This window comes from Pundamilia nyererei, unplaced genomic scaffold (genome assembly GCF_000239375.1).
Source record: "Pundamilia nyererei isolate P.nyererei 1_Seehausen unplaced genomic scaffold, PunNye1.0 scaffold00080, whole genome shotgun sequence".
Classification (NCBI taxonomy): Eukaryota; Metazoa; Chordata; class Actinopteri; order Cichliformes; family Cichlidae; genus Pundamilia; species Pundamilia nyererei.
Window position 1 is genome coordinate 678,714 of NW_005187481.1, and position 8,176 is coordinate 686,889.

At 44.9% G+C, this 8,176-nt stretch overlaps 2 protein-coding genes across 4 annotated transcripts in view; one reads left to right on the plus strand and one right to left on the minus strand.

Moving 5' to 3' along the window:
* Window positions 1-8,176, plus strand: part of fam222ba (family with sequence similarity 222 member Ba) — a 30,435-nt gene that overhangs the window by 10,057 nt on the left and 12,202 nt on the right. The window lies entirely within an intron of this gene.
* The window catches only part of trpv1 (transient receptor potential cation channel, subfamily V, member 1), a 31,050-nt gene continuing 25,873 nt past the window's right edge, over window positions 3,000-8,176 (minus strand). Inside the window, exon 17 of the transcript XR_001290435.1 lies at window positions 3,000-3,019. The gene's annotated coding sequence lies outside the window, so the exon portion shown is untranslated. The remainder of the gene's footprint in view (window positions 3,020-8,176) is intronic.

An 8,176-nucleotide genomic window follows, 5' to 3' on the forward strand; every position in this document is an offset into this window, starting at 1 on the left:
TACACACACACACTTACTTTCTTGTCTGTTTACCACTGCTGCAAAAACATTGCCTTCCTATCTCTGCTTCCTCTGTCCCACAATTCGTCCTCCAGTGCAGTGTGGGGGGTGGATTGCTGTGCTCTGTAGAGACCCCAATTAGCAGGACAAGCATGCCTGCTGAAGGTCACTCCCAGAGCTTTGGTGTGAGAAAAAAGGAGGGCTGGGCCAGTGAGAAGGAGCTCTGACAGTGACCGGGCTGAGACTCAGCTGGACCCCAGAGTTCTCACACAACAACAACACTTTTTTAACCTTCTTAGCAGTTTGCATGATGTTAGCAAAAAGTGGCTGAGGGTTTTGCTAAAGGTCAAGTGTTCTCTGTGGATTGTCATACTATACTGCGACCATATCTGAGAGATCCATTTGTCATTAGCTCCAAAGTCCCCTACTTCATCAGCCCGTGTCTGGTGTCTGCTATCTCTGCCTGATTGATGGCTCTGTCCTTATTGCAGGGAACTGGGGTCGATGGCAAAAAATTTGCTGCTGGGTGCATTAATGCTGTGTTCAGTGGCATAGACCTTTGAGCACGCCTCATCAGTCTTGAATCATTGCACGGCCACAGGAGATCTGTATGAGCAGGCATGATGCAAGACAGGGAGAGAGGGGGAGCTAGGGACAGGAAAAGGAGTTTTAATCAGCTGGGTTAACTCTGTTACTCACATGACCCTATGTCACTGCTACAGGAGTATACTTAAATATTTTAAGCTTCAGAAGCAAATGCCAATGTTTACCAGTTTTCAATTTATTTGTCATGTTTTTGTTGTGATTTACTGATCTGTGCTAGGGGAAATGAAGAAATCTCCATCGTAAAACATTATTTAATGGCTTTAAAATATTTTTGTCTTCATTGCGAAATCTTGGAACATTTAACCAGCTTAAAATCACAGATAAATATCAACCATTTTCATGATTAATTGGCCTTTTATTTATTTATAATCTCTGTCAGAACTGTCTGAAATGGTTAGAAGGCAAGTTAAATCTGCTTCTTATCATCACAGAAAAGAGCAAACTAATGGTTGCATGTGGCAGTTAACGGTTTCTTTTGCAGCTGAATTTTGCAATTCACTTGCAAAATAAACACATTTGTCTGTGCAAAATAGTATTAACTTCAGTATCTGGCTGTGCTCAAATTCTGAATTAAAGCTGCTCAGTGATTTAATTTAATATTCATAAAATAGTCCTGTGTTTGATTATGACATTTAGCCTGTTTGCTTTGGTATTGTAGAGATTGTTGATTGTTTGTATAATAAACCAGTACCTGTGTAGGAGTAAAAACTGTGGAGCCATGACAACACCAGTATACACCAACAGAGTGTGTGTAGGCTCACTGTCAGACAGGCAGACGGAGGGGCCCTCACAGCCTGGGAGGGCCAGATGTTCCCATGCAGACACAGAGGTGATATGTTTGCCATGCTGGGCCTGTATTTGCCTGGCTCTCCACAGAGTCACCGGCTGGCTGCCCGATACCCCGAGCTGTTGTGTGCTGGGGAAAGAGCTGGGGTGGAGAGGCACGCACATAAACTCTGGAGATGAAAGAAACCTGCAAATGTCTTGTGTGTTGCCAGGGGCAAAAGAAGCACCTCTCATACAGTGCTGTCCACTGGAGAAAGAGCTGCATTTGCCTTCTTTTTTTTTGTCCTCTCTCAGATGACCACCAGATACGAGAAGGGCTGGGTTCAGCATCGCTGGAAGGCCAGGCTGAATGTTAGAGCTGCTATGGAGGCGGCTGACCTTCCCAACCTTTAATAGACACTGGAGGGACGTAGATTAGCCTTTACTGAATACATATACAATGTTGTTTATAACAGGGAAATGGCTATCTGTTTTTGACGTGTATGACAACAGATCTGGTCGTCGCCACCAGACCTGCAACTCTTTAATCTATTTTTACCAGCTGAACAAGTGGACGGTAAAAACCTGCATTTTCTGGCTTTAAAAGCTGAAACATGTTGCAGTGTTTTCCACACATTGCCTTTTATCAACCAATAAGCAATTAAACAGCATACAACATACCAGAGTTTAAGATGAAGCGCTAGTTCACTAAAATTCTTTAGAGGTCAGTGTTTATTAATTGCAGCATGGCCCTGAGTTATTGAAGCATCTAGATTTTTAAAATTACTGATATTCTTTCACCACTTGGTGCTCACAAGCGTTTCACAAGCCACACTTAAGACTTTAAGTTATCTAAACCAAGCATGTGAGAAATGCGACGGCATTAAATAGGAAGAATTCTGGTAAACACAGTTGTAATGGAGGGCATTAAAGCAGAATTGTTGACGTGAGTTTTCCCGCAGAGTTGGATCAGGCATACGTCTAATTAAAGTTCTTTCTTTATGTGTTTGTACTGGTGTCTATACAGCTCATATGGGAGAGAGGCCAGTTAGTATAATGGCACAGTGGATAAATCTCTCACAGCAGGCCTGTGTAACACTGGAAGCTGTTTTTGTGTGTTAAGCCCTTTTAGGATGATTTGTGAGAGTCAGCGCTTACACAGTTCTGCTAAGCAGAGCTGCTCTGACCCTGCACCCCCACTAAATCAGTTCAGCCCTTGCAAACAGGCCAGAGCTGGTTAATACTGGGTCAATAATATGGGTCTGAGTGGGACAAACACACAGAGACTTAACTTTTTTTCCCTCTCTTAAACACAGCATACATGTCAATATTAAGGCAGTGGATATACAGAGGAGGTCATTATTCCTACAGGGGGAAGTCACTAGTGCATATGTACGTGTGTGTATGTCGTTTTCTTTACATGTTGTGTATGTATATGTGAGAGAGAGAGAGAGCAGGAGAGAGTGAGAGCTGGGTGAACAGCTGCATTGATTTGGTTTTGTTTGCTGTCTACTCAGAGCAGAAATGTAAGCCGTGGGAACACCTGGAGAGTGGGGAAAATGGGAGAAGAGGTGGTGGTGGTGTCAGCTCTGCCCCTGGCTCTGTACCAAGCATACATGGATGCACAAACGCACACACACACACACACCTCACATGTGTGAGGGCAGCCTGGGATCCCAATCAGCAGCACTTAACAAAGCTTTCCTCTTTCTGCCTTTAATCGCAGGCTCAATTTGTCACTGGGGTGTCCAATTTCTGATAAGCGCTTTGACTGAGAGAGGAGAGGTGGGGAAGAACACAAAATGGATGCACCTGCTAACAAATGAAATCAAACCACTCCATCTTCATTTCCCCCCTTTTCCACCAGCTGGAACAATGCTGCCTTGCTTTAGCTCTCGGCACATTGAGTTATTTCCCACTAACTGGAGTTATTTCCCCCCACTAACCAGCTAGAGGGCCTGGCTGACTTGCAGTCAAATAGGTAGCATCGCCTGATCCTTTAATGTCAAATTCTTCCACACTGACCATCCTCCTCCTGCTGGCTGAATATTGTTTAGTAGGTCCCTCCTTTTTTTGGTTTATAGCTGTAAGATGGAAAAAGTTAAGGATGAGACGTTCCATTCTCAGATTTCTGACCATCAGAGTACTTCGTGTAGCTTTACTTGTGAGGCTAAGTATGGAAGTCAATCCTTTGAGGTATTTTGAGGTAGGTATTGAGGCCAAATGGCCCAATTTCCTTGCTGAAGTGCATTTTCATTTGTGTGTGTTGGGACAAGTTCATTGTCAGGCTTGTTATTTTTGTGCATCAGTATAATTGTTTTGTACACTGAGTCTAATTGCGGTATATCGCATTACTTTATCCTGCTTCTAAGACAACTGTGCAATTTGTTACAGAGCCACATACAAAGCAAGCAGCTTGAAAAAAACAGCTGCCTCAGGTCTGGTGATTTCTATCACTTGCTGCACATACCACAACAAGCACACACTCACAATACACAATACTGCATTCTACTCTAGTTAGTGTTGGTGTCTAACCATAATATTCCAGTCCGGTACCAAAGCCCACAGTGTAACATCTGACACAGCAGCATGTGACTCAGCACATTGTTGTCTGGTGTGATGTGAGGATATGTGAAGATAACACAGATGTGGTGGCACCAGTGAGGAGATGAAAAGAGCGGCGATGATAATGGTGTGTTTGTGTGAGCGCTGTATCTGGTTGTGTGATCTGATGGTTACCAGAAGGCTGGATTAGCATTGGAGTTCTTGCAGCTATGATTCTTAAACTTTTCTTCTTCTTTATTTAGGACTATTGTCAAGATGCTACAGCCTCACTCTGGTAGCACTCGTACTTCCTTTTTACATTTGCTTCCAAGCGATCAAGTCAAATGGTAATTGCAGCACCGAGCAAAGACGTGGCCAGTATTTGAACCTTATCACGAGTGACTTTTGAACAGCCTCTCAGTAATTTAAATACGTGCCAATCAGAACTCCTCTGAGCTGAATTAAAACAGTTAGGAAATCAATTCCAATCTCCAGTGTTGCTTTATGAAATCTTTGCTTTCCTCTTCTTTTACTGTATGTCAGGTCTTTTTTCCCCCTCCCTCAAGTGTTTTAATAGTCATGTCTGAGAATAGGCTGGCTCTTTCCTCACTGAGGCATGCCCAGCTTCTGGCTGTGCTCTCGATGGATTTGCTGCAGATAAATAAATAACTAGGCTGGCACCCCTCACTTTGGTTCCCCTCTGTTTTGGCAGGCCATCCACACTGCATTTTCTATCAGGTGTAAACATGTCTGTCAAACGGCGCAGTCAGGGGCCCCAGCATTTTGGCATTCATGACGCCATGCATGCACCGCTGCCAGCACTTTCTGTCTGCCCGTCTGACCTTGGCCAGCCTTGACGTGGCTGAGCACACTTAGCTCTACCTTCCACTTTTGTAGAGCTCTTGGGGAAGCCAAGCAGGCTTAAGTGGCTGTTAGTGAAACTGACCCCAAGTTGAAGAACGGACTTTGGCTGGCTGTCCTCGCAGCAGTTATGTGGTGGATGGGTAATGACCATGACATAGCTGTGGCATACATATCCTAGCTAGACCAGGACACTTGCAGGCGGATACGTTTTCATTCTCTCATCTCGCTACCATGTCGCTGTCATCATCTCCACTGTGACGAGCTGTGGTCATCATCCAAGAGGCTACGAACTACTGATGCAAATACAAAACAGGACAAATGGGGTCAGCCTGATAAGAGAAGAGGCCTCTTACTGTCAGGGTTACTGTCCTTTTCTCAGTTTCATGGTGCACAACTTCTCTAAGAGTCTGTGTTCTCATCCTGAAACCAACCCTCCATATCTGACACCTATGCAAAGATTTAGCCAATCCAACTGTGGACTGTGCAGTATTCTAGGGGCATGCTGCCTCTCTCCGCTCCACATCCACCGTCTCACCTCGGGGAACTGTCACTCTTTCATCAGTTAGTTACTGAGCATTCATACCATCTCCCAGTTGTTTCACAAACCCCTCCCTCCCTCTAAAGAAGAGCATCTTCAAGTAGCTGTCTTCCTCTCTCCCACAGTATTGCAGCAGTTTCCTTACTTGACAGATTTATCTCTGACACACTCTTGCAACTTGGAAACCACTACTTTACAGACTCTCAATTTGTGTGCAAGTTGAGTTTGGGTTGGCTGTCTTCTCTTCTGCTTCTTCTTCTTTCTTTTCTTTTTTCTTTTTTTTTTTTTAACCCTCTGCTCGTGATCAGAGCTATCTCCCACTCTCTCGCCCTTTCTCTTTTGGCGAGATAACACTGATGAGGGGATCTCTGCTAACTGAAAAGCAAACGGCCCATCCCGAACGCCTCGGGATGTGCTGGAGTCATCAGGATCCATTGTGTGAAACTGTGAAACCAGCCTGTCATAGCCTAACACGCCCGTGTCCCTCAGCTAGCAACAGCAATCCTTCCTGCCTCTGTTGTTTGTGCAGCCTGATGGGCTAATGAAAGCCATACCAAAGTGTTATTTCTTCCCACCGTGCTCAAGAGCCAAGGCTTTTTCCCCTTTCTTTTGACAGAATACTCTGGTTTGGTATTCAAGGATAAAAAGCTGTTCTCATCTTCCTGCTCTCTTTTTTTTATTCTTTCTTTACCTCCTATTCAGACTCAGCTTGCAAAGAAAAGTAATTTCACTCTTTCTGTCCCTGAGAGAATCAACACAGTGAAGTTGCATTGAATTCCTGCTGCAACATTTTTTTTTCTTGGCTCTATTTCAGACCCATAACCTGGGGGTAAACATGCAATTAAAATAACAGCAGCCTGCTTTCTCCACCACTCTCTTCTTCAGCTGTTAGCGCAAGCCATGTACAACATGGTGACTAGGCTCTCCTAATTGCTTTTGCTCATAATTGGTATAGAAAAACTGCTAATATAATACCAGCATCCAAACATGCTTTCTCACCTTATTTCCCCGACCTTCCCCCTCCTTCATTGTATTTCTGCACAAATATTGTAGATGTCTGCTTCTAATTAGCTTATTTTCTGTGACCCCCCCCATTTTAATATGCTATGCAATTAGCCTGATGCTATTTCCAAATTTCTAACAAATGCAGATTATAGTTGATGGAGAGGATATTGATCAAAACAATCAGCACATAAATGCAGTCAGCTGGTCTCATTTCCTAAATGGCTTCCATCTATCCTCTTCCTCCTTCACTTCTCTGTAATCTTTTTTTTTCAAACTTTCAGATGGCTTTCTATTTCTCCTTCCCCAGTGAGGAATGAAAAGAAAATATAGGTCAGCTTTTATGGGAGCAATTTGACACATGACACAAGCCATGCGCATCACTTGCTCAAGTCCTGATTTGTCTTCTTGCCTTTATTTGTCTATAATGAAAGCCGCACAGTTATTCACACGCTTTATTACAGTTCTATAAGTAGCTGGTGGAGACTTGCCGAGTCACGGGGCCCCCCCTAATACTTTGAGAACCCCGTAGTGTCTGTCTGCACGGGGCTGATAGTGTGAGACGCCTGGCTAAACTCCACCAAGCCAATCCCTGCTCCACAGGCCTTCCCAGCTGGCTTGGCTGGGCCTCCTTATACGCAACTGTGTTTCCACTTATAACAGGAGGGGCTTGTCTCTGTACGACAAGGACTATTAGGTGATTAGGGTAGATATTTACCTGAATGGATGGGCAGCTTGAGGGTCAAGCTCCCTGTTTAGAGTAGGCTAAACCCCCTGGTAGTTACAGGGCAATTTGGACAGCCAGCAGGCGACCGAGTCATGTGTCCAATTACATCCTGCAGAGAGGCACCTCCAACTATCGCGAGCTTGGTCCCTGTCTGGATCTGACACTCTGTCAGGTGTAGTCGTGCCGCTTCTGATACAAATAGTCTGAGTGTTGGGAGGGGGGAAAAAAAAGAAAGCCTCCATGGGGGTGTGCGCCTTTGTAGAAAGTGCCACTGTTTGGCGTGTGATGTATATTTGAAGTCACTGTGGCAGTGGTGCTGAAAGGCAAGTCAGTAAACGTCAGGCTTCTGTCTGTCGGGTTTCATGTCCGCCTGCTCTGCGCTACAAAGCCGAGCGTCAGCTTGGGCATTACCATAGGCTGACCTTTGCTTCTGCACTCCCCACTGCACACTTTTCTGACATTCAGGGGCGCTGTGGGGGAGGCAGGAAGGGGGTGGCCTGTTGGGTGGTTGGGTTTTTTTTTGCATGTAGTGTGTTGTGTGTGTTCTTACAACAAATTAACGGACAGTTATGTGCTCGGTTTTGTTTTGTTTTCCCCAACATCATTTCACTCTGCTGCCACCGTTCTGCTTTTGAAACCCTCCTAACAAAGAGACTGCTGTATTTGATATTTAGCTTTCCTCCACACCAAACCTGCCTGTTGTCAAAGAGATTGCTGTTATCTTTCTGTGAAATCTTGGCATCCTGATAAATGAGAGAGAGAGCTGGAAATCTTGCCTGCTGACATCAAGGCACCATGTACCTAAAATCCTTCCAAGGCCAGAGGGAAAAGAATAACATATCAACCCAATTAAAGTTAATGCATGGTGACACGCTGAATTGAGGGCAGGGATTGCAGCCATATGGCAGTCCAGGCTGTAAATCAGAAGGCACAGGAAAGGGGAGGAGGATGAGAGGAGTGGGAGCAGAGGCCAAGCAACAGAAAAGGTGACGCAGTGTCAGTGCGGCAGAAAACCCCCGAAATCCTCAGATCCATCTCAGAACTGCCCCCTCCCCATGCAGCACCCTAAGGTGCAATCCCCTCAGGTGTCTGTGTAGAACTGGCAGCTTCATTAAGGCTTGTTTTTTTTT